Genomic DNA, 26,629 nt, shown 5'->3' with positions numbered 1-26,629 from the left:
TGCACTACTTAAAGGTTCGACTCCTACTATTTTAGTTGTAATTTATCAACCACCAAAACTGTCTGTTAAGAATATCTTTTTCAGTGAGCTTTCTGATTTGTTACCTCATATTTGTACTCTACCATCAAATATTTTGTTTATGAGTAATTTAAATATTTATTTTGATAACACCACCAACACCCTGTATTATGATTTTAAATTGATCCTGGACAGTGTCGACCTTGTCCAATATGTTAATTTTCCTGCGCATTCCAAGGGGCATATTCTTGACCTTGTATGCTGTTTTGTTGTTGCCCCATACTAAATATTTACATAACAGATCATATAATCTCAGATCATAAGTCTGTACCTTTTAATGTCTCTCTCTCTTTGAGAAGAGTAAAACCTTTATGCTCTGTCTCTTTCTGCAATATCGTGAACATTGATCATAATATCCCTGATGAAGTGATAAACTATTCGGTCAATCAATGTATCTCCATTTCTACTTCTGACTTGATGAATTATTATAATAGTAGCCTGTCTCAAATATCGGATACAGTGGCCCCTGAGAGAACTCGCAAGGTATCTTATACCAACCCCTCTCCCTGGTTTACTCTTGAACTGCGACATCAAAAAGCTTTAGGGCGTCGCCTGGAAAGACTCTGGAAAAAGAGTCAAAATTAACTTAATACTCAAGTCTTATTACACTGGACACTCAAACTCTAGGACCCTGTTTTGTACTGTGGATAAACTGTTGAGGTCACATGACTCTTTCACTTGACCCAACTCAGTGTGTTCCTTACTCCAACTTTCTGGCAAGATTGATCAAATTCATCCAGGACTGCTTACACCTGTTTTATCTTCTTATGATAATCATTATGACCATATTCCTGTTAATTGGTCAGTAAGCACTTTTTCTAATTTTAAACTGCCCACGGTTGATTTTATTACTAAGGAAATTATGAAATCTAGGACTTCCACCTGTTCAGTTGATTCCCTACTGACTATTCAAGTTAAGTGCTGTAATAATTCACTCTCATCCTTCATAACATCTATTGTCTGTTCTTCACCATCTACTGCTACTGTCCCTTCATCTTTTAAAATAGCTTCTATTACTCCAATACTTAAAAGACTGGTGCTGATCCCAATGATCTAAACAATTTTAGGCCAATTGCCAACCTTCCCTTTGTTTCCAAAATACGGGATAGAACAGTAGCAGCTCGACTTCACTCACATCTTCTTGCTAATAACATCTTTGAGTACTTTCAGTCGGGATTCCGCCCCAAACACAGCACAGAAACAGCCCTTACTAAGGTTGTTAATGATCTTAACTGCTGATTCTGGCTGTTTGTCCATACTTTTCTTTTAGATATCACCGCTGCATTTAATAACCATAATTAACTATAATTTTTTCATTTTTATGCTGATGATAATGCTGTACACACATACATTCTATTATCTGAGATATTAATATGTGGATGACCAGTAACTTTTTAAAGGTAAAAGCCAGTAAAACTGAAGCCCTTCCGGTTGGCTCTAAATCTGTTCTTTCCAAAGCTAAATCCTTTACTCTTGTCTTTCAATAATTCTCCAGTAAATTTTACAACTCATGCTAAAAGTCTTGGGGTAATACTAGATCAGGGGTGCTCAATCCTGTTCCTGGAGATCTACCTTCCTCTACAGTTTAGCTCCTACCCTGATCAAACCCACCTGAACCAATTAATTAGGACCTGAAATCCCCTTGATAATTACAGACAGGTGTGTTTGATAAGGATTACAACTGAAATCGGCAGGAAGGTAGATCTCCAGGAACAGGATTGGCCACCCCTGTACTAGATGGTACGCTTTCGTTTAATTCCCATATAAGTAATATTTGACCATCTGTCTTTTTTCACTTGTGTAACATAACATTGCAAGACTTCGCCCCTCACCAGTATCCTAACAAAGTACTGAAGAGCTTGTACATGCTCTGGTTACATCAAGGATTGATTATTGCAATACCTTCCTATCTGGTGGTATCCCTCTTAACCAACTTCACAGATTAAAGTTAATCCAGAACTCAGCAGCTAGGGTAGTCACCTGCTTGCGTGCTTCTGAACACAAAACTCCAAATTTTCATTCACTTGCATTGGCTTCCTGTTCTTTATTGTGTACAACATAAAATTCTTTTATTAACTTGCAAAGCTCTTCACAACCTTGCACCCGACGGAAAGCTGTTTTTTTCCGTAGGGAACTCGCATGCGCTGCACAGGAAACCGTCATGGATGGTTAATGGAGGGTTCCCGTGGGTCCTTAAAATAATTTAAAATGTCTTAAATTACAATCCCGGAAATTAAGGTCTTAAATGTACTGTACAGTTGCTGTAGGTATTTAATTTTTAGCCGGTGTGCCTAATGACGATGGAGTTGCACTGTGGTCCACCGTAAAACATCTAATAGTTGATCAATTTAGTATGTGTGAAACAGGAGTGAAATGACAGTCTCCTTGATTTATTGGCTTATTACGGTAGGTCAGCTACAGACGCTTTGGCAGCCCTTTGTGCTGCCTTTACGCGGTTGTCGAGGTGAGGTTCAAAATGCAAAGATGGGAAAGTATAAATCTAACAACAAGTGGATGGAAGAGGATGCATTTAGGAGATGGTTGGTGCAGGCTGAAAATAACAATAAGGCAATGTGTAAATTCTGCAAATAACCTTTTCGTTAGGGACCATGGGGCTTGAAGCCATCAAGTCGCAAATGAAAGGAGGAAAGCACCAGAGATACGTTTCAGCAGCTAATCATAGCGGGTCCAGGTTAATCCCTGGATTGTTTGCAGCTCAATCTAAGGATGTTACTAGTTCAGACCCCACCTCACAGTCGGCTATAGCAAATGTTATTTCACAGCCAGATACCCAAAAGGCAGAGGTACTGTGGGTTCTCCATACTGTGACGAGGCGCAATATATTTAAATCCAACGAGGAGATACGTGACATCTTTGCTGCTATGTTCCCCAATTCACAGCTTGCAAAGTCATTCACCCGTGGTGAAAATAAAACTGCATATGTCCTCAAATATGGCATCGTTTCATTCATCAAGAAGTAGCTTTCGTGCAGCGTTAGTGAGAAGCCATATGTCGTCATGTTCGAAGAACGTTTGAATAAAACGACAAAGAATAAACAAATGGACCTTCATTTGCAATTCTGGACTACTAAAGATGAGACTGGTACGTATTACGTCATCCCCTGCTACTATGGGTCGGTGTTCATGGGTGACTTCAGAGCCGAGGACAAGTTGGGTCATTTTAATGCAAGTATCGTTACGATTGTTTGAAATCTCATCCTATTATTCATACTAAGTGTGGTGTAAAATTGAGTAATGTTAGTATGATTTAAAGCTCATATGCTAGTGGTGTAAACACCAATACTTCCCTGATGCTCAGTGTTCCCACTCCGTGCAGAGCTGGTTATGTGCTCCAGTCAGGTCACAGGTCTATGGTCACTTTGACAATCTAACAGGTAACAACACATAGCTCAGAGTTTAAAGGGTATAACTGTTGGTATAAGTGGTTTATAGTTTAAATATGCTGAATTGTGATTTTATGCACTGTTGGGCAATTGTCAATTTGATGATTTAGGTGATGTGACTTGTGCTTTTGTCAAGTAATGTCAGGCAGTCAGAGTGGTGGAAGTGAGCGTGAGGTGTTACTCTTCATGCGAGACAGTCAGAGCGCCCAGTCAAAAAATTTGTCAGAACCTTCTATTGAAGTTCCCCCTGAAGTACCCCTCTGTCCAAAATATGCTCAAAGAACCAGACATGTGCCTGCAAAAAATTAAGGCCCTAATCATGAAATTTGAGCAGGATACGAAACTGTCAGGAGGAGTCACAGTGTAGACATTTGAGAAATGTGAACAGTTGGCCTTGTGTTTATCAAACGAAGTGTTATATTACATGTAACCAGGGTAATATTCACTTGACATTTAATTAATTTCCCCAGTAATACACTCATATTTAGTTTAGTTTGTTTTTAATCGAGGCCCCTTTAAGAGTTTACGCACACACAAATGAGATTGCAGTGTGAAACAGTTACACAGAGAGAGAAAAAGTGAATAAAACTGTTAAGGAGAGAAAGTTTTGTCAACTTGTGAGCATGTAGTATATGCAAGTGGTGTGATTTTGCTTATCGGATGGCTTTATTTGCTGCTCATGTGAAGAGGCCATTTTAATTTTGGGTCAAGTAACCTTTATTGTAAAAACAGACTGTAATTAGTGCCATGTAGTAATAATAATAACAATAACAACGTGAAATCAGGTTGACAATTTGTATTAAAATGTTAACTATTTTGTGTATTCGAAACTCAGAGATGAAGACATCGCAGGATTGAAGGTACTAGCACCTGAAGCAGCTGTGCACTCTGGCATGGATTATAGCGACACAGATTCTGCATTTGAATGTGAGACAGAGACCATAGACTTGCCAGAGCCACTGGTAGTTCTGTATGATGCCAATCTGAGATGCCTCTGCCAAAAATGAATTACAATAGAAAAATTTATAAACATTTGAAAGACTGGGAAAGGAGTTAACTAATGAACAGTGTGTAAACCTTTAAGTTATGACAAGATACTTAAACACAGAACTGGAAGGATCACAAGCACAATCTCACATTGTGTGTGCACTGTAGTATCTGAGAGTGCAAAAACAAGTCTGGTCAAACAGATAATGGACAACAACAAAAAAGACCTGACCCATGTCCCAGCAGTACTTTGGGGGAATGATATGATGGACACAACGAGAAAACAGTACACCGCAATCATGAAATCAAAACATCAGGGGCCTCATGTACGAAGACTTGCGTGGAAATCTTACTAAAACATTGCGTACGCAAAAAAAAAAAAATTCAGATGTATGAAACACTGCGTAAGCCGAATCTCACGCATACTCTTTTGTACATCCGAATGAACGTGAAACTGAGCGCAGCATGCACGAAAACAAAACCCCTTCCTGCCTCCTCCCCCGTATGAATATGCTAATGACTGTGCTAATGAAAAAACCCAACGAAAAAGCAACGGCAAAATCAAGCAAAAAGAGAAACTTTGAACAGAATGTGAATTGGAGGTGCTGCTTTCGGAGGTAGACCGGAGAAAAGCGGTGTTATTTGCAAGTTTGTTCTCCGGAATTAACAACAAAAGAAAAAAAATAGAGTGGGAGAGTTTAGCTGATGCGGTTAACACAGTTGGGTCTGAACATCGCACTGAGTGCATTAAAAAAAAAGAAATAGTCTGGTGTATATCTGTAAAATGTTGCAACACCCTAAACAGTCTCAGTGGCGCACCTCGTAAGACGCATGTGATCATGTTTTGACACGTTCGAGCATGAACTCGGCTCGAATCCAGCATCTAATGAACTCTTTCTTCTTTTTTTCCCCGCTACATATCAGATTTTGCCCACTATCACGAGAAAGACAAGTAGGAATCATTAATAAGTTTGTGCTTCATATTTTATTTGCACATTTATTGAATGGAAATGTTTCTGATTCACGCATGCAAATTCATCTTCAGATAGTGTCTTTATAGCAATGTGTGTGCAGTAGATCGCTCAGATTACATTGGGAAAACAGGCGACTGCTGCAAATTGTGCTTTAATGTTTAGCTGGTCAACTGTATGGTATGGAAACCTTATATACCTGCTAGATGAACCCGTCTCATACAGCTGCCATTGCAAGGCTCAGACACTTTGTAGAGAAGAATTTAACACAACTGCCTCTAGGAGTTGCCAATGGAAATAAAAGAGACACGCACAAAAAATGTGCGTACGCCAGCCAGAAAGCTGCCGTGAAGCTGCGCACATTCCCACGTTCAGTTCATTGTTAGTAAATCCAAACGTGAGCGATTCTGAGCGTGAAACCTGGCGTACGCAAAGTTTTTGTGCGTACGCAGCGTTGATACATGAGGCCCCAGAACTTTGCTGTGGAGCTCTGTGGTCTTGTTGTGCGGCCTGACAGTCCACACATTGGGGCATCGCTAGATGAAATGGCGAACTGTACCTGCTGTGGGAAAGCAACTGTAGAGGTTAAGCGCCCATACAAATACCGGAGTGGTCTAACAGGGAGCAGCGAAGATTCACATTTCTGCTTGGACAAGGCACAACACCTCAATAAGAGTCATAAATATTACCATCAAGTTTAGCTAAACATGTTCGTATGCAGTGTCCTGTTCTGCGATTTCTTAGTTTGGACAAAACTACACATGTGCCAGATTGAGAAGAAAGGTTACAGATTGGTGTTGTGAACTTTGTCCAAAAAAAGTCTGAATGAAATTTTATTTAAAGCAAATTATTTAATTTAGTACCACTTCTTACATTACAATAATTGAATGTTCAATTAACAGTTAAACGACAAATAATCTAGTCTTCTTATAACTCTATAAGCACTGAAACTTTGGAAAAAAAGAGGCACAAAATATGTAAAAGTCCAAAAAACTTAGCGTTTACATAGTGTATACAAAACTAACATGTGCATGATAATACAAAAGTAAATTTAAATATACAAATATTCTACATAAATATATATATATAGTCAAAATAATTTTGTATTTAGAAATGTGACAAAATATAGGAAAAATAATGGTCAAAATTTCCAACACATTTAATATGTCGCCATTTCCAAGATCCTATGAAGCAATATAAAAAAACTCAGCACTGATAATTGTAAGAATCACCATTTGTGATTGTGTGCCAATAATAAATGATCATAATAGAACAGCAAATCATCACTTCTGAAAGATTATTTGACATTGCAACCTGTAGTAATGATAATAAATTCAGCTTTGAATCACAGGAATGCATTAAATGTGAAACTACACTCAATAATAAATAGATAACTAGATAAATAATGCACTAGAAATTAGAGTCGGTTCTCTTGTTTGATCATTTCTCTATTTTTTATACCTTAGTCTTGATGCTGTTAGTGCAGGTTTGCACAGCCTCTTCTCTTCAATAATGAAAATATCACAGGAGACCCAGAGGGGGGCTACTGACCTTTATTGGGCCAGTGCATTATCTCTACGCTTGCTTGCTCTTTCATAAAATGCCTAGCCACACTTCTTTCCCTAGGGCAATATGGCTGAGTGACTGCAGTGAATTGAGTGCTTGTAGATCCATACCCTGTTTAAATAATTTATTATACTCAGACACTGGTGTGAATAGGGAGAGGAGGAATAAGCAGCAGTTAGATGAAGAAATGGCTTATATTTGTACACTGCAGTATACTAAATTACGGACTAATGTAGAAATGCTGGGAGAAAATTAAGGTAAGCTCGACAGAATAAAGCAGAATTTGCTGGGGTTTTTTTTTTAGATTGGCCTTTTGGATGCAGGATATCACCACACTGCGCTCCTTTTTTTCCTCTGTTACAGATCACCACGCATCATCATTTTTTATCTGTTTTCACTAGTGCTAGGATTATTTGCTTAATTATTGCCAACTGTTTCTTTTTTCCCGTTTACTTAAAGGTGCAGTAGATGATCTGCCAAAATGCTAACCGGTTAGCGTATTAACTTTGGACGGCAGTGGAGGGACTATTTCAAAGAAACGCCTTTTGAAATCGCAAACGCGTGAAAATTTTTTTGAATATAAGCATACCTGCATGTTTGTCAACATCAGGCTAAAGCTTTTATGCATTTTTAATAATGCAGTGTTTAAGTAAAATTGATAAGTTATCCTCACAATAAATAAGAGACGGGTATGCAGTCAGTAAACTACTGATTCATGACCATCTCAGAAAGTTATACATGTAGTAATGAGTACTGTCATCAATAAACAATCAAGGCTTTCTTTTCTGCTCAGATTTTTCTAAAAGAACAGCTCAAACCAGCCTAGGCCGGTTGGCTGGTTTTAGCTGGTTGACCAGGCTGGTTTTAGAGGGGTTTTGGCCATTTCCAGGTGGGTTTCCAGTCTTTTCCTGCCTGGTCTTAGGTGGACAGGCTGGGAGATGACCAGCTAAAACCAACTTGACCAGCCTAGCCAGGCAGGAATCCCAGCCAAAACCAGCTATGTCCAGCTTAAAACCAAAATCCCTCGAAAACCAGCCTGGTCGATCAGCTAAAACCAGCCAACCAGCCTAGGCTGATTTAAGCTGGATTTATCAGCAGGGCACTCAGCTCCTGAAAATCCTGTATATTTAAACGAGTTTGACCGAGGGTCGGCTAAAGTATTTCCAGAAAAGTGTACCATATGCATCAGACATTTAGAAAAAACAAAATACATATATTTTTGAACAGATCAATTACAACTGCCCTTTTAAATTGATTTGAAAGACAGGATAGTGACAGGATGTTAATACAAAATAACAAACATATTTTAAAAAAGTATTTCATTAATATAAATCAAAGTTGGTGTGTTTCAATCTTTCAGACACAATGCTTGACACTTCTTGTTCTACTCCCTCACCTTTCCATATATTCCTTTATATGTGGGTGCTGATGTACTTCTTTTCCCTTCCTAACCTCCCTCTGATAATTCACTGACCCTCAAACATGGCAAAAGTGATGAGAATTTGAAGCAGATGAACTCTGGTTAATGTTCAGGGAGGGGAAGGCACACACTTTGTAGGTCAGTGCTCGCAGGAGACGAGGAAGAATAAAAACCTTGCCCATGTTCACTGCATACAGTAACAGACCATCGTCTAATTACTGTTGGAACTCTCTGTTTTCCTCTGTCATCTAATCCTCCTTGAAATTGTGCCAGAGAAGGCCTCCCTAAAGATACAGGAAGAAAGAAACAAGACAAGGATTTTCAGGATCAGTGGAGGGGAAAAAAAAGATTTTGAAATATTAAACATGACAAGGTCTCGAGTTAATGAAGTGGCATGTTTTGCTTTTCTTTGTTGAAAAATATACAACTGTGAACTGTGGATAAAATCAGGGCGATATGATCAAACTTACGACTCTTTTAACCCTGTTAAAAGACGTACTGCAGCATTTTGCACCAGCTGTAGACGGGTCACAGAAGACCCACTTAACCCTATGTAAAGCGAATTACAGTAATCCAGGCGGGTAGTAACAAAGGCATGGATTAGAGTTACAAATTCTTGTCATGACAAAAACGTCTTTATTTTCCTGAGTTGTCTCAGCAGGAAAAAGATTGCCTTGACCACTGACCCATTTTGTTGTCCAACTTTTGGTCAGGATCAAGTTGAACCCCAAGATTTGTGATGGTTGGTTTGATATGCTGTGCTAGGGCACTCAAATTAACCGTGGAAGTTACAGTAGCATCCCCAAAACCCATGGCTTCTGTTTTCTTTTCATATACACTTAAAAATTAAGAGCCATCAAGGACTTTATATCATCTAGACACTGGAGCAGTGATCCAAGAGTTTCACTTTTTTTAACAGGGACATAGATCTGGGTCTCGTCAGCATACAGGTGAAAAGGCAGGCCATGCCTCCAAATTACTGACCCAAGGTGGAGTAGATAGAGGGAAAAAAAGAGGGCCTAATACTGAGCCCTTTGGGACCCCATGAGACAGGGGAACAGGGGAAGACACATGATCCCCAATGCTGATGCTAAACGTACGCCCTTCCAGATAGGACCTAAATCACTAAAGGGCCAACCCTTTAATGCACACCCATTTTTCCAGTTGGGAAATTAAACTTTTGTGATCCACAGAGTCAAAGGCGGCAGTTAAGTCCAAAAGCACAAGAATGACACACTCCCCCAGAATCAGTAGCTAAAAAATGTCATTAATAGAAAACCCAGCTCTGTACTATGCAAGGCCCTGAAGCCAGGCTGGATAATTTCGAGCATCTTCTAATTTTCCAAAAAAGTCATTAATTGATTGTGTACTTCTTTTTCAAGAACTTTTGACAGGCTTACCCACTCCGTTTCATTACATCGAGTTGTCACTAAACAGTAAACAAGACTCAGCAATGAGTGTCTCAGCCGATATATGTGTGTGTAATCAATACTTGAGCAGCATCAGCTGTGTGTTTGCAATCAGTCAGGATCAGGAACCGGTTGTGTGTGTATGGTGCATGACTGGGTCTTGTGGCCCATAAATGGTGTATTTGTTGTCCTTTACCGATATGCAGTAACTAGATTGCTGGAGCTCACAACAGAGCCCAAATTTCTGTATTTGGAGCGGCTTCCAGATGCTCCAAATACAGATCAGGAGGGAGGTGGAGCAGAGGTGGAACAGGGGGAGGGACAGAGGGCCAGGACCATGCAGCAGAGGTGTACCTGGAGCATGGAGCTGTGGAGGACCTGGAGCATGTTGCAGAAAGCATTGAGAAGTCACACGGCTCTGGCAGTCATTCGTGGGACTCAGGTGGTGGCTCTGGCCTTACGTGGGACTCGGGTGGTGGCTCTGGCCTTTCGTGGAATTCAAGAGGATCTGGCACCCCTGGCCATTCGAAGACTTCCAGAGGATCTGGTACCCCTGGCCATTTGGTGAATTCGGTAATGAAATAACAGAATAATATATAGGGATAATAGGAATAATTCTGTAATGAAAAAGAAAGAACTAATGATTTACTCAGAAACGTCAGATAATCTTATCTCTGTTGCCTCTGCAGCTGCTTGCAATGTCCTCATTGACAGCTGTCATGATTACTTGGGGACTGAAGAGAAAATGGAAAACATTGATAAGCAGAAGAAAGAAGTGGTTTGCATCTGTCAGAAATTGCTGCCAGAAAGTGGTGGCTGCCTTCCTGATATGACTGATACAGTGCATCACGATACAGTAAATTATACTCTCAGTATAATCATCCTTATCTCCTAAAATATACATTGGGCAGCAGTATGGGCTGCATCTAAAATTCTACTTATTTACAGGAAAATTGTTCAAAACATTGAACAATAACAAAAATATGTGTCACCTTTTTCTTAATGAATGTGTGTCCGATCCTCATGTTGTTTCAAAATGGAATAAGTAGACAAAATTTGGTGAAAAAAAATCTGGACTGTCCCCAATATCTTTTGGTAGACATCAACCTGCAGTCTTGACACGCTCCCCACATCATTCTTTAAAACGGTGTTTACCTGTTTAGAAATGGATCTCCAAAAAGTAGTAAATGAGGGGTTTAGAAGTCTCGCAGAGGTGATATAAGGGGTGGTTTATGGCAATATCATTTCTAAATAATGAGGGACAGGTGTTGAATGAGGGTCCGCTTCTGGAGCCAGCTGCCAGAATCTCTGAAAAGAGAAATGAGAATCAGCAATTTGGAGTAAGGCGTCCGTGGGCCCAAAGGTTATGGGTAACCCCCCACTGTAAACATCAGGCCTGCCTGTGTGCTAAGCAACCTGCGGTGAGCAGCAGGGTTGGCGCACCATAAGGCTCTAGAGCACAGGTGTCAAACTCAGTTCCAAAAGGGCCGCAGCTCTGCACAGTTTGGTTCCAGCCCTAATTAAACACACCTGATCAAACTAATTGGGTCCTTCAGGCTTGTTTGAAACCTACAGGTAAGTGTGTTGGAGCAGGGTTGGAACTAAACTGTGCAGGGCTTCGGCCCTCCAGGGATTGAGTTTGACACCCCTGCTCTAGAGCAGGGGTGGCCAACCCTGTTCCTTCGAGAGCCACCTTCCTGCAGATTTCAGTTGCTACCATTATCAAACGCACCTGAACCAATTAATTAGGACCTGAAAACCACGTGATAATTACAGGCAGGTGTGTTTGATATGGGTTTAAGAGAAGGAAATTGTTTGTCATCTAGTCTTTAACATCTTTAATACACTCAGTTAGCTTAGACTGTTCAGATAGCTCATCAAGTTTAGTTGAAATATATAATTAAGTATCATCTGCATAGCAGTGAAAGCTGATCCCATGTCTTCTAATGATGTCTCCCAGGGGTGGCATGTATATTGTAAACAGCAAAGGGCCTAAAACTGATCCTTGATGCACCCCATACTTTGCTGGGCTGACTTGTGAAGACTGTCCATTAATATTCATAAACTGGTAACGGTCAGCTAAGTATGACTTAAACCATTGTAGAGATTGTCCCTGGACACCTGTAAACTTTAAGCGATTTATGAGGATATTGTAGTCAATGGTGTCAAATGGGGCACTAAGATCCAGTAAAACTAATAGCGAGATGCACCCTTGGTCAGCAGCTAAGAGTAAATCGTTGGTTATTTTCACTAATGAGGTTTCTGTACTGTGATGAGCCCTGAAACCTGACTGAAACACTTCAAAAACATTGTTCATCAGCAGAAATGAGCATAATTGGACAGAAACAACTTTTTCTAGTATTTTAGACATAAATGCAAGATATGAAAATGGCCTATAATTAGCTAGGTTGCTGGGGTCCAGTCCAGTTATTTTCTATCAGTTTGCAGAGATGCTCAGCCCTGGCTGATTTTAGAGCCCTTCTATAGCTGGACATACTGTATTTGTACGCAATTCTAAAGAGCTCTAAATAGGTTTTTTTTCCATTTACGTTCCAGGGCACGGGTTGCTGTTTTGAGAGCGCGAGTATGACTATTATACCAAGGTGTAATAATTTCAATTTGTAAGTAAAAATGGTAAAAAAATAAAAAATAAAATACATTAATAATTTAATGTATTTTTTTTTTACAAACAAATCAATTTCTAATGATTAATAATTGTGAAATTAATACTTTTAGATTGATTTGTATATTTGATTTGATTTTACATACAATATTTGCATTATCCTGTGGATGAGGTTGTGAGTTTGAGAACCTGTCAGTGGTCCCACATGTGCAGTAGATTAATATTCTTTTTTTTTGTAATGTGTTATCTTAGATAAAAAAGGCTTTCTAATTCTACACAGAAGACTCAAACAAAGGAGAAGCGACTCATGGTCAGGAATGGCACGCGCAGTGGGACACAACCTCCTCTTCTTCCTGTCATTCAGAAACCTTTCCATCTAAAGCCCAATCAAATCTCTCCCATTAATGTGAGCTGACCCTGCAGGCATGAATATGTATGAGAGAGAATGCAAATAATCAACTTCACTGCTGTGCTCACAAGGGTTGTGAGGAAGATAATAACAAAGGAAAGGCCACTCAGAGCATCAGGAGTACAGATGCCTTCACTTCCTAGAATCAACATGGCGTATTTTGTGATTTATTCACACTAAGCTGATGCATGTGTGTTTGATCAGAATATGTCCTAACAATATATTAAATGCTGTCTCAATAAAATAATTGAACACAGAAAACTGTTAGGTTGCAAATGTATTCTGAGCTCAATTTCAAATGTTGTTTGGTGGTCAGAATTAATACTCAAATAAAATAAGTAATGAGGATGATGGCTTCATGAAATTTGATGCAGGAAATGTGCCAAGTTGTCAGAGCATACAGGGGGTGTGCTTGTAAATCATTAATCTTTGCTCTTCATGTCTGCTTGTCGGTACAGACTGGGGCCTTGTATCCTGGCAACGTGCCATGGTTTCCACATGCTGGAGGGAGAAAGAGGCCCTCAGGGAGGAACCAATCATATCTCTGCCTGAAGGTGAAACAGCAGCACGCACACACACACACACACCGATAGATGCATGCATATGAGCAAATGCACTCACTCAAGCAGAAAGAAACAACTTTGTGTGGACATATGTTACTGTGAACCGAATGCACAGAAACACACATTAAGTATTATGTTTTGTTTCCTTCTGGTCTTTGATTCCTACAACAACTTTATTGCATGGTCAGACAAACTCCGAGACACATGCTATTCAAATTTTACCACAGCTGTTTTGCTTACACCTAAACTACAGTACTTTAAACTGTATTTTGATAAATGGACATATGTAATGTATTGTAATGTGTTTATATAGCGCATTTATTGTGTTATTTTTGTGTTAAGCATATGTTACTTCAAGAGTTCACACTTAGCTGATAATCAATAAAGCGTATTTGGCATGCTGTCCCGGGAGAGAGCCCTGAGCTCGTAATATCCTCGAGCTCGGGGCTCCCTCCCGTTAGAAGGGCGAGAGGAAAATTCGAGGTCAGGTAGGTTTTGAGAACTCCCCTGCTTGTCACTGTTAGAAGTGTAAACTAAGGTTGTATTAGGTGATAATTTGTTTTAGTCGATTGGCTATGGTTTATGTTTTTGGATGGTGGGAGGAAACCGGGGAACCCGAGGAAAACCCACGCGAACACGGGGAGAACATGTAAACTCCACACAGAAACACCAACCGGCCCGATGGGTTGGACCGGCGGTGTTCTTGCTGTGAGGCAACAGTGCTAGCCACTGGGCCACCGTGTCGCCCAATCAGAAAAAGTGGGAGGATGTAGGGGTGGAAAGGGGGGGAGCAGGGCCGGAGTGGGACTCATTTTCAGCCCTGGAGTTTCAAGCCAGACCGGCCCACCTCAGTTCACGACTGATTTCAATTCAGTTACTAATGGCACTATGACGTCTTTTTCAAGAAAACTGCTGCTTTAGAAATTCAAATGTTCAACAGCCCTAACAGTATTTTATGTCTTAACAATAAAATCGGAAAAAAAAAAAAAGATTTTTCATGGGAGATTCGATTACAGGTCTATACCATTTAAATGCAATGTGCTTACCACTGGCCCACATTGGCGCTATTACAGTGAGAGTAAAAAATAATTAATGACTTGCGACCCTTAAGACACAGCACTACTTTCTTTTGATGGCTCAATCTTTTTCTCCTATTTTTAGATTTCTGATCAAGTTATGTCAGATTTATTAATGTAGTGAATCATTTGATTTTCATTGAGCAGGTGTTTTATTCATTTTATTCGAATTCTTATATTCACTAAGGTGCCGCTGTTTGGGGCGATAGTTGCATTACATCATCATCATTAACGTTAGTTAACCTGCAGGCTGCATTTTTCTCACAGGGCTGCGAGAAAATAAATAAAAAGAGCGGCACTACGGTAAAATAATGATTAAAAAGAGTAAAGCTATGGTCAAAAAAATAAATAGAAGAAAAAGTGTGACTGCTGAGAGTGCAAGCAGCTAGGGACACCGGCCCTCGCGGCCAAAAAACAGACCGGCCCACCGGGAATTCTCCCGGTCCTCCCGATCAGCCAATCCGGGCCTGGGGGGGAGCTTCAAGACGAAGATAACTGGAGTGAAAAAGTCAGGTTATTTATAATGCTTCCGTAATCATCTAATAGGGTTGATTACGGAGTTAACAAGGAGCCAGACGTGTTGATTATAAGCACGTGATCCTCTAGAAATTAGTTTATGAATAAACCACACAAAGAAGGAAGTGCATATAGTAAAATAATAATAAAATCAATATTTTAAATGTGAAGGTTGCTGGTTCCCAACTGAGTCCTGACTGGGCCTGTTGACGTTTCTGTGTGGAGTTTGCATGTTCTCTCAGTGTTCGCGTGGGTTTCCTCCAGCTGTGGTGGCTTGAGAATATTTCTTTGAAGTTTCAGTTTAAAACACTAATCGGACTCAGACACTGATAAAGCTGAGAACCAGTCACAAATAACAACATTAAGACTCAACCAGGAAGTTTCCACCTGGTTATTTGGTGTAGTTGTTTTAGAGTTTATTCAGCCTTTCTGCCACAATGAGTGAGCCATGCACAAACACCATTTTTCAAGTTTGCTGTGTTTTGTAAATGAACAGCACACATTTAAAGGGCACTTATGGTAAAAAGCAGTTTGGAAAGAAACGGGCAATTTTAGGATTTTCATTTTAGGAAGGCTCAGCTCCTTATAAGGTAAAAAAAAATTATATATATATATATATATATATATATATATATATATATATATATATATATATATATATATATATATATATATATATATATATATAGAGCCTAATATTACATTTATAATTAGTAATTTAATAGTAATACACTTAAAAATGTTAGTTTAATATGGGTTGTATACTAGAATTCTACTGCATTACATAGACAGGCACAGCAGTTTGAGTTCTGAATAAGCCAATTAGGCTCAACCCACCTGTTTACTAAAAACCACTTTTCTATATTCAAGTGCATTCTTTTGTTTCCATGTATTAAATAAATAAACTGCCACTTTTCTGATTAAATTACACAAATATAAATGTATATTTTTAAACTTACAGGCTAATTCACATATTTCACGATGTGAATGATAATAATAATAAATAAGAAATATTTTTTAATACTAGACAACTTGAAGCTTCTATCTCTGTCAGTGACTCGGCGACAGTTAAAACGAGAACATTCTCTTAGTGTGTTAAATCCATTCTGTGCAAGACTGTAGGGTATAGTTATAGCCACACAAACTGTAAAGTGTTTAATATTCATACTTTCTATGATCTAGTTGAGAGAGACCTACAGCTTAGGATCACAGCATCTCACATAAAAACACACTCTGATCCAGACACCAACATAATTGATGATAAAAATGATAATATTAAACCCACAGAAACAGAAAATCTAAATAACTTAAAAAATGATCTCCCATCATGGGAAACATCCACACACTCACACACTCATACACTACGGACAAACTAGCCTTCCCAGTTCCCCTGTACCGCATTTCTTTGGACTGTGAAGGAAACCCTCACAAACGCAGGGAGAACATTCAAACTCCTCAAAGAAACGCCAGCTGACCCAGCCAAGGGTTGAACCAGCGACCTTCTTGCTGTGAGGCGACAGCACTACCTACTGCGCCAGTGCTTCGCCTATATATTGTTTTAAAAAAGTAAAGTGTAAAGAAAATGTTGTACATGTCAAAACAGCCAGTTCATTATTTACCGTTAAATCTACATTCAGCTCTGCTGAGTTGAAAAAAAATCCTTTAATCAAATCTCATTAGTGAACTATAAAAAGGTAGATAACTAAATAAGATTTTACCAAAAGGTGAGCTGTTGGCATCTATGTATTAAGGCCACTGCCACAAACCAAAAGGAACACCAAATGTTTAAATGGTATTGCACACTAGAATATTAATCAGCACAACTGTTTTCAATATTGACAGAAAAAGTCCTAATCATCATATCTACTTTTTAAACTGATTTGCTAAAAAAATCATGAGACAATGTTGATGCTAAAAATTCACCTTCAATTCATAGAAATAATTAAACTTTGTGACTGTGTTTGCAAAAAGAAAACGTGTGAAATGGTCACATTAACATGTATCAATGCTTAATTGTATAAAAGTTAATTGAACCTGTATAATAAGTACAAGAGGTTATATCATTAATTTGTTTTATCATTACATTAATTTATCATGCTGACATACTGTGGTGCTCATACACCTTGAGAGTTTGGAAATTTAAAAGGTCATGAACCATTGCACGAGTAACTTAAGATAAAGGGCTCTATTTTGACGATCCATCCGCAAAGTGCGCAAAAGCAATAAGGGCGTGTCGGAATCCATTTTTGCTATTTTAGGGATGTAAAAATCCACTTTGCACCGTGGCGCATGGTCTAAATGGGTTGAGCTTATTTTCTTAATGAGTTATTGGTGTGTTTTGAGAATAAACCAATCAGAGTCTCATCTCCCATTACCTTTAAGAGTCAGTTGCCTCGCGCCATAGCGCATTTGCTATTTACATGATGGACTTTGTAAGTGTAAAAACTGAGCGTTTCACTAGCAAGAAAACAGTCAAACAGAGCATCTGCAGCACGAGAATGAGAGATAAGGCCTCCTCATTCTTTACTTTCAATTTCACTCTTGTGGATAGGGAAACTTCTTGTACGCACAGACATCCATTAGCCTATAAATAATTAATTTCATTTGTTAAGCGCAAAGATTTGTTCCAAAACTATTTTTTAAATTCAGTTATAATTTCCAGCAAACAAATAAATGAACAAAAATAACGAAGTGTGGTCAAAAAACTGAGTTATATCCTAATGCACATGCTGTGCCCCATATGGTCTAAAACCTGACAGGTGGTCAAATCTAATAAGTTTTTAATAAAACAAATATAAATATGGATATAATAAATAATACTGCTAATAATAAAAACATTATACAAAAGCAAATTGTTATGAATAAACTGAAAAAGCCTCCCGAGATGAAGAAAGCATGAAGGCAGTGGTTTTAATATTTATAAAGGCTAGAAAATAATATGTTTTTTAATATTTTAATCCATTATATTTATATCCTATATATATCCTTATTATATCCTTATTATATCTTAATATTTTAATTCTTTTTCATTTGTAAAGATATTTGCGTATTGCTGTATCCTGTGTGTAAGCGAGGCGCACAACTAACGCGCTCTGCGCTGGACTTTAGACTGGCTTTGTTTTGGTCTGTTGAACAATCTATTATAGTTTCTCAAAATAGCAACGCGCCACATATGCACCTCTTTTTGTAGACCAGAACGCCTATGGGTGCACACATGAGCACAAATGCATTTGCTATTTAAACAGCATGGCGCAAACGTCAAAACCACTGAACAAAACAAGCTGAAACTAGCAAACAACAATTGTGTCGCGCCTTGCGCCAGATGTATGATAGGGCCCAAAATGTGTTTGTAAATTTCTTTTTACTGCAACAGTCGTTGTCTATTAAACAAGCCAAATTTGTGTTCTCTTCAAAATAAATCTCAAAGATTTATCTCTAACAAGAAAATAAATAACAAAAAAATCTAATAAATAAATGCAGTTGCATAATCCATACAATTCACTTTTACTTAACATTGGTGATTTTATTCAATTATTAGTAATGGGGACACAAAGTACAACAATTGTACATCTCTGTTTTTAAACAGACTCATTTAAAAAGTTTTAAAATAATTACTATGAACTAAACTTAGACACAATGAGGTACACAATGTACATAGCTGTGCATCTCAGGACAAGGACTGAAGAACACTGTACTAAAGCTATTCACTATCAGTCATCAAGTTCAACTCTGTTGTGCTGAAGATTTACTATTGTGCAATTTAGTACTAATTTACTAATGCAAATTGCACAAACAAATATTTTAGAAATTTTAGGAATTAGAAAACAAATGTGACTATTATTATCTGCTCCATACCATACTGAACAATCAGAAATGATTTCAAATAGAGGCAATGATTGCACTTTCATTATGATCTACACAAAGATTAAACATACATTACTGTTTATAGCTTAAAATATATTGAATAACTTATAAATGTAAAAACATAATCTGTGTTTTGTAAAATTATGCTACATACAGCATATCTGCACCAAAGTGTAAGGTCTTTTCATGCACTAAACCAAAACAGTACTGAAGAATAAAATGATGCATTCACTGGATTCCAGCAGATGGCGCCTATAGAACATCAGGAATACCAGCGTTATTCCATCTTGAATAAGTAGCCATGAGGCTGACACAGAAGTGTTTTGGTTGAGCATGGGCCAATCAGGGTATGGGATGCCCTCTGTTTTGTTTGTATGCAGTGTCAATTGATTTTTATTAAACATGTTTGAAGCACTTAGCTTCAAAAACGACACACTTTGCTGAAAACAACACATTTACAAAGTTACAAACAATCAAATAATTTAGAAGTTCTGGGATAACAGTTTATAATTCAGATAGAAACGCTTGTTTATTGTAAAGATTAAAATCACTGTTTAATGCATCATGACGCTCAAAATTAAAGTTATATTGTTCAACCAATATGTGGCAACAACCAGCCAACCAAAACACGTCCCTGAATATTTCTTCAAATGTTATACATCTGCTAATGAAACATAACGTTTTTAATAGTGAGTTAATGAATAATTTATTGAAAATTAGACAAAATTAACTAAATGAATATAACGTTTTCAGCCAAAACAGAAGTATTACTTACTAAGCAAAAAAAAAAAACTGTACACAGCGGATGCAATGTTAGGATTAGCTCCACTGTAAAAGATCTGGGTGTTATATTAGGCAGCAACTTAACTTTTGAAAATCATATCTTCCATGTCACTGAAACCATATTATTTTCAGAATTTGTGTTATTGCCAAGTTTGCTTTACAAGGAGTTTGTTTTGACTACAGAAGCTTTCAGTGTACATAAAGTGACAACACGAAAATAAATAAGAGAAAAGATGGCAGACATTAAACTTTTAGTTACACGTCACATTGCATTTACCCTGGCTGTTTCTCATTTACAATATTGCAGAGAATGGATTTGCAAACTCATGGAGATCATTCCTCAGAAAGTGTCCTGTGAGAAATGAGATCCTACACTGGTCTCGCGATTCGGTTTCAATTATCATGCCATCGATTCGGTTCAATTTGATATCTCGGTGCATCATGGTGCATTGATGATGCTTTCCATACACAATTTTATATTTAACTTCACAGCACAGAAGTTCTTGTCTTAAAATGAATACATATATCATTCATTCATTCATTTTCTTGGCGACTTAGTCCCTTTATTAATCCGGGGTCGCCACAGCGGAATGAACCGCCAACTTATCAAGCAAGTTTTTACACAGCGGATGCCCTCCCAGCCGCAACCCATCTCTGGGAAACATCCACACACACATTAACACACACACTCATACACTACGGACAATTTAGCCGACTCAATTCACCTGTACCTCATGTCTTTGAACCGTGGGGGAAACCGGAGCACCCAGATGAAACCCACTCATCTCCTCCGTGGGCCATCAGCCCACCAGCTCCACCAGACTCCCTTGTCCTTCTTGCTCTGCCTTGATCAGACATCACCCTGCCTCCACCTCTGGACTCCACTCTTTCGGCTGTGCCTCATTCCTCGATGTTACCTTCGCTCCTCCTTGAGCTCCACCTCCAGCTACGGCGTCTCCCACGGTCGCCCCCTTGATGTTGGCGACCACTCCTCCTCACTCTGTCGACTCCACCCTGGGCCGTCCTACTGGCTGTGTCCTGGGTTCTATGCCTCCTGCTCCAGTTGATTTTTTCTGCTTTTTTATTTTTAATAAATTTGCAACAATTTCAACAAATCTTTTTTCACATTATCATTATGGGGAATTGTGATAGAATGTTGAAAAATTTTATTTATTTAATCAATTTTGGAAAAAGGTTGTAACCTAAAAAATTAAGGAAAAAGTGAAGCGTATTTATCAACATATTATCAATATATATATATTTGATTAACACTTTTATTAAACATTAATAAATTAAAAAAATTAGCAACTGAGATGGTGCCCCCCTCCGGAGTTGGTGCCCTACGCAACCTGCGTAATCTGCATATAGGGAGCAGTGGTACTACATATATAATTTAATAATGTAAACAAAATAGGTATTTCTGTTCAAACATCTATAAGATACCGGTTCATTCAACCCATTCTGTAGAAATAATATCATAGCCAATAATTAGTAACAATAAAATAAGTTTTGTAGTTTTGATATCAAAGCTGATGCATGCCTACTTAGCTCTGTCTGTCTTTCGCTCCCACATTTCTGCAGCAGCTGCTCTCAGTCTGGGCTTGTGTCCAGCTCTATGCCATTCTGACATTGCTTTCAGACTCTCTCTCTCTCACACACACACACACACACACACACACACACACACACACACACACACACACACACACACACACACACACACACACACACACACACACACACACACACGCACACACACACTGTATATTGCTGTACCCATGCCAAAGCTCTCAAATTGCCAGCATGTGTTTCACGTCCTCTGATGCACCTAGTGTCACCACAGCCTGTCTGAACAGTTCCTAATATCAATAATTGATGCTCCTGAGGAGCGCTAATTAAATTAGTTAATTATGCTGGTAAAATTACATGTAATTATGAGATTGGAGGTTGTGTTTAGTAAATTTGTCTCGTCCATGCTCGTGCTAAAGAATGGTGGCAAAATGTATTCCTTGACGATTAGACAAATATGATAGATTATTACTCTATTTTCTAAAATCAAATGTGTGTGAGAGAAGATTTAATGATCTGTCCCATTTCTCTCTGAGCCACCCTTACTGATGTGCTTAGTACAACAAATACTTACAATGTTCTTAATTTATATATATATATATATATATATATATATATATATATATATATATATATATAAATATATATATATATATATATTAGTGCTGTCAATCGATAAAAAAATTTATCGCGATTAATCGCATTTATAATACTGAAACTTGTAATTTTAGCTATTCACATGTAAAACTAATGTAAACGCAAGACAAAAAACTATTTAAATTCAATATATAATTGTTTATTAGAATTTTTGTTTAACTTGTAACACAGATTTCTTCATGTAAACAACATACCCACAATAAACCATCAAGATCCTGGCTTGACAGCCATATGTATTACAGAAATGAAAACACAGGCATGTTAATGACAAGAATATGATAAAGAAAACATTGATTTCCAAGTTGGATTTTAAGTGGACTGCAAAAAAATGCCAAAATACAGGCATTACAGATATGGATAATGGAAAATTATAATAATAAACTATAGAATACAAACTGTTGCAATCATTGTAAAATTTTATTGCTGTGAGTTGAGAACATCAATTATAGAGTAGCAACAATTTTGCTTAATCCTTCTTTACATTCATCCAATTGCTAAGACTAGGAGTATCCCGCAAGTGCACAGAGACTCCCGGATGCCCGCAAATGAATGATAATCTTTCGCAAACCGGTCGTTATACACACCCCTCTCCACTGTATCCCTCCTAGCTCTTCAGGTATGTCGCGCGCAACTCACCCCCACTGTCCTTCAGGTACGTCTTGCGCATGCACAACCCTTCTCAGATACGTCGCTCACTCTACCTCTGACACCCCTCAACGAGCCTGACACAGACACACAGACAGACACACACACAACGCGCTGGAGCGACCCCCTTCAGATTCAACACGCATGATCGCGTTCATTAAATTTGCTTAAACTAAGCGTTCTAAAGTATTACTGTATTTTACAAGGATTCTGACACAACAACGCGAAGCAAACACTTTCGTTGTGTTTAATGAGGAAACACGCTAAACATGGAGCGCTCATGCTGACAGGCAGAGTAATGCCCTGTCTTTGACAGCTCGCGACTTCACCAGAGACTTTCTGAGTACATTTACATGAGACACCTATACTCCGATTTTAATATGATTAATATGATTTAATATGATTAAGATAATACTCTAATTAAAAGTCTACCGTGTAGCCTAAGCAGCGATTTTTTTACCTTAAAGGAACACCGAGTCACTAAATGCGGAGGATTTTCTTTCTGTTCGCCATGCAGTATCAACTTACAACAGAAGTCGAAAGTTAAAAATGAAACACCCGAAATTGCTTGAAACTCTGGATAACATGTGACGCAACTAATTGTTTTTACTGAAACTTGCCTTCAAAAAGTGCTTCCTTGGTCTTATCCACATTACATGCATGTTGAACACACGTCCACCACAACCGTAAGTTAAAAAAAAACCTGCAACTGCGTTAATTGCATTATTTTTTAAAACGCGTTAATTATTTAAAATTAATAGCATGCGTTAACGCACTAATTTTGACAGTGCTAATATATATATATATATATATATATATATATATATATATATATATATATATATATATATATATATATATATATAGACCAGTAGTCAACAGAATTGGGATCCATGTTGTAATATCTTAAGGATGCAGACACAGATAAATGAGATAACACAACACCTAAGCAACACCTATTAGCCCAAATCTGCAGGAGGCAGAAGTCTGAAAAGGCATGAAGTTGGCACATAGTCTACAAAGACTACAAATCTGCCTTGTTGCTGTTCAGAGTATAAATTCATGCACACATGATAATTGGACCAGAAACATGACCCAGTTAATATTCATGTTAACTCCAGGACAAATGGTTAACACAAACTTTTCTTTCAGACAGGAATATATCCTTCTTGAAATCTGTGTATTAAAAACCAACAGATCATTGTCAAAAAGATGATAGCAGACTTTTAATTTGATCACATCACTCCTGTATAACACCTGAAAGTGTGTTTGTTTTACAATTCATTAATCACGCATAAGCATGAAATTATTGCTTGGTTTGTCATATGTTGGATGAATGAATGTAGAAAAAAATCTTTCCTTTCATTTCCTTATCTATAATTTTTATTAAACATGTTTAAAATGTATATTATTAACAGTATAAAATTATACTTTAAACAATATCAATGTCACACCCTCGGCTCGTTCCTGCAGCTCCAATCTCCGCTCTACCTTACCATCCACCACTCACCACACCCGTGAACAATCACCTGATTACCCACACCTGCACCTGCAATTACCCATGCACTGTAAATCAGATGGTTCTTCTCATCGTCTCTCCCTCTTCCTATTTATTTTTTCGTGGATGTCCTTCTTCTTCTGTGGATGCAAACACAACTGCTTAAGGGAAGGGACTAAGCTTTGGTGGTGTATTACTGAAGATCTGACACTTACCATATAAACTGTGTGCGAGATCGTTCTCCCTCTGCTACACCACTTACCTGCTTCATCTCTCAGCATCTGCTGCATAGCACTAATAAATACCCTTAAAGATGTATCCTGCTTTGCCTTCCTTGTGTGACCGTGACAGGATTTGAGACCAAAGAAAAATCTTAACGCGGCTAATGGAGACTAGCCCCACTCTAACCAGAAGTTTTCCATTCCCCGGAATGGTGCATTCCATGTGGCAAACCTTACCTTCTGCTTCCCTGCGCACTAATGCTAACCCAGTTGTCATCATAAGCACGCTCCTTGCTTGCCCCATGAGTTACTCAGGGGACTCGAGTACCTGCAATGGTTTTCTCCTACATGGCTCTCTCTATATCAAGGCTATTGTTCATCAGTTTCCCAATGAGATTTCAAAAGTTGCTTTCAAGGTTTCCCTTCTTACAGGATGAGCTTTACAGTGGGTGGATGCTCTTTGGAATGCCAGCAGTCTAGTTATGGCCACCTATCAGTCATTTACCAGCCACCTTAAAGAGGTGTTCGCTGTTCCACTCACTCTCCTTTCTGTGTATAATTAATTAAGCACTCTACGGCAGGGATTCTCAACCAGTGGGCCACGGCTCAGTAGTGGGCCTCAGCGATCCCGCAGGTGAGCCGCGAGATAGCTTAAAATTTAACTCTCAGTATTAAACTATAATATTTGGATTTCATTATAAATATGCTATGTTAAAATGAAGGAAGTAATGCACTTTCTCCTGTTCTGTGATTAATAACTTCAAAATCGGTGCAGAAACAGTCTCATGATCGCATCTGCAACCAGTACGTGTAAGTCTGTTCATTCACAAACTATGCATAAAGTGGAAGTGAAAGTTTTCTTTGTGTATTTTTGTGAACTATTTATTATATCCACATAGCTTCCAAATTAATGTCCTTTTAGTGTCTTATAATGGACACACGCCTTACTGGAGGATCAATGCTTTTTATGCCATAGAATGTAAAATAAACTTGCAATGGGCTTCAGACATGCTCTGGTGGACACTGTTCACTTTTCCTGCCAGTGATCTCCCAATAATATCCAGCTGCAACTAGTTTTGTCTATCTATAATAGAATTTAAATAAAATTAAATATTTTTTTAATGAAATTCTAATAATAGAAAATAAAAAAGGCACAAAAAAGTACATACATACACACACACACACACACACACACACACATATATATATATATATATATATATATATATATATATATATATATATATATATATATATATATATATATATTGTAGCGAGGCAGAGGGAAAACACAAACACAGTTGAGTAAAGTTACAAACAATGCCCCGGAGGGTGCTTTATTTACAAGTGATAAGTGAGTGAATGAGTGCTCTTCTTAGGGGTGCGTGCTCAAGTGCTCCGGGGAGATGGTGAAGGCTGGTGAGAGTTCTGGTGTTGGATCAGTCACGAGCTGGATTCAGCTGTGGGAGAGACAGAGAGAGACAAGCGTTAGCGCAGGGAGTCATGTGGAAATGAAGCACGGTTTCCTCCTGTGTGGGGCTGGCTTTTATCTCTCCCTGGCTGATGAGGTCCAGCTGTGAGCGATCCGGTGCTGATGAGTTTCCAGCTGGGGTGAATTTGTGACCAGGGTGACGTGGCATCAGCAGACTCGCTACAATATATATATATATATATGTGTGTGTGTGTGTGTGTGTGTGTATGTATGTATGTGTGTGTGTGTGTGTGTAGTGTGTGTGTTAATAAATAAAGGTTTAAATGAGAATTTCATACAAACATTTTAGAGAAAATGTCAGACCGGTGGGCCTTAAAAAAATTGATTGGAGAAAGAAGTGGACTCCGAAGTGAAAAAGGTTGAGAACCCCTGCTCTACGGCAATGTAACGCCACAATTTATGATTACACCTTGCAATTCCGAGTACTCGCCGCTAGCAGTTGCTGGAATCAGGTGGTCCTCGTTGCTGCTTACTGTAAAGGTTTAAAACCCAAACACTGCAAACATGGTGGTCTATGATGACAACATCAATTTGGAAACCTTTATTAAAAAGGCTATAAGAATATCTCACAACCTCTCAGTCTGTTCCACCTCAATGTTCACTAATCATGTTTCACCCACCACAACTCTATCACCACCACAGGATACGAGAGAGCCCATGATTACGGATACCTATTGCCTTAAATCCTCTGACCTACTATGACGGATTCGTAATCGGCTCTGCCTCTATTGTGGAGAACAAACTGTCCTCATCTCTGCCTGCCCAGTTCACCAGCCTAGCCTAATGGTCAGTTTAGTTACTTTTACTCCATTAGTATCTCATACACCTCATATTCCACCTCAATTAATTGTAAATTTTCATACTATCCCCTTACATGTG

At 38.4% G+C, this 26,629-nt stretch overlaps 1 protein-coding gene, 2 long non-coding RNA genes and 2 pseudogenes across 4 annotated transcripts in view; 4 read left to right on the top strand and 1 right to left on the bottom strand.

The window, feature by feature from the left end:
• cep76 (centrosomal protein 76) overlaps positions 1–26,007 on the top strand; it is a gene marked incomplete at its 3' end in the record, with an annotated part of 56,121 nt that extends 30,114 nt beyond the window's left edge. The window contains 7 exon segments of the mRNA NM_001103119.5: positions 6,486–6,528; positions 15,624–15,710; positions 17,814–17,837; positions 21,822–21,897; positions 23,333–23,404; positions 25,456–25,527; positions 25,915–26,007.
• LOC147833279 (uncharacterized) lies at positions 2,540–3,287 on the top strand (annotated as a pseudogene).
• LOC147833278 (uncharacterized) lies at positions 4,285–6,388 on the top strand (annotated as a pseudogene).
• On the bottom strand, positions 6,978–20,556 carry LOC147840169 (uncharacterized). The gene is made up of 5 exons (XR_015511043.1): positions 20,400–20,556; positions 10,827–11,142; positions 10,484–10,568; positions 10,189–10,387; positions 6,978–8,709 (listed from the first exon to the last, which is right to left on the bottom strand). It is a non-coding gene; the product is annotated as an uncharacterized LOC147840169 (long non-coding RNA).
• Positions 8,945–14,405, top strand: LOC141378169 (uncharacterized). Of its 2 annotated transcripts, XR_015511038.1 has the most exons (5): positions 10,272–10,407; positions 10,524–10,690; positions 12,391–12,455; positions 12,710–12,863; positions 13,325–14,405. It is a non-coding gene; the product is annotated as an uncharacterized LOC141378169 (long non-coding RNA). The 2 variants fall into 2 exon arrangements; XR_015511037.1 differs by lacking the exon at positions 13,325–14,405 and having other exon boundaries at positions 8,945–10,407; positions 12,710–13,127.
• Positions 26,008–26,629: the final 622 nt, after the last annotated feature.

This window comes from Danio rerio, chromosome 16 (assembly GCF_052040795.2).
Source record: "Danio rerio strain M-AB ecotype USA chromosome 16, GRCz13ab, whole genome shotgun sequence".
Lineage (NCBI taxonomy): Eukaryota > Metazoa > Chordata > Actinopteri > Cypriniformes > Danionidae > Danio > Danio rerio.
The sequence above is the reverse complement of the archived record's forward strand: the minus strand, read 5'-3'. Positions and strand labels throughout refer to the sequence as shown.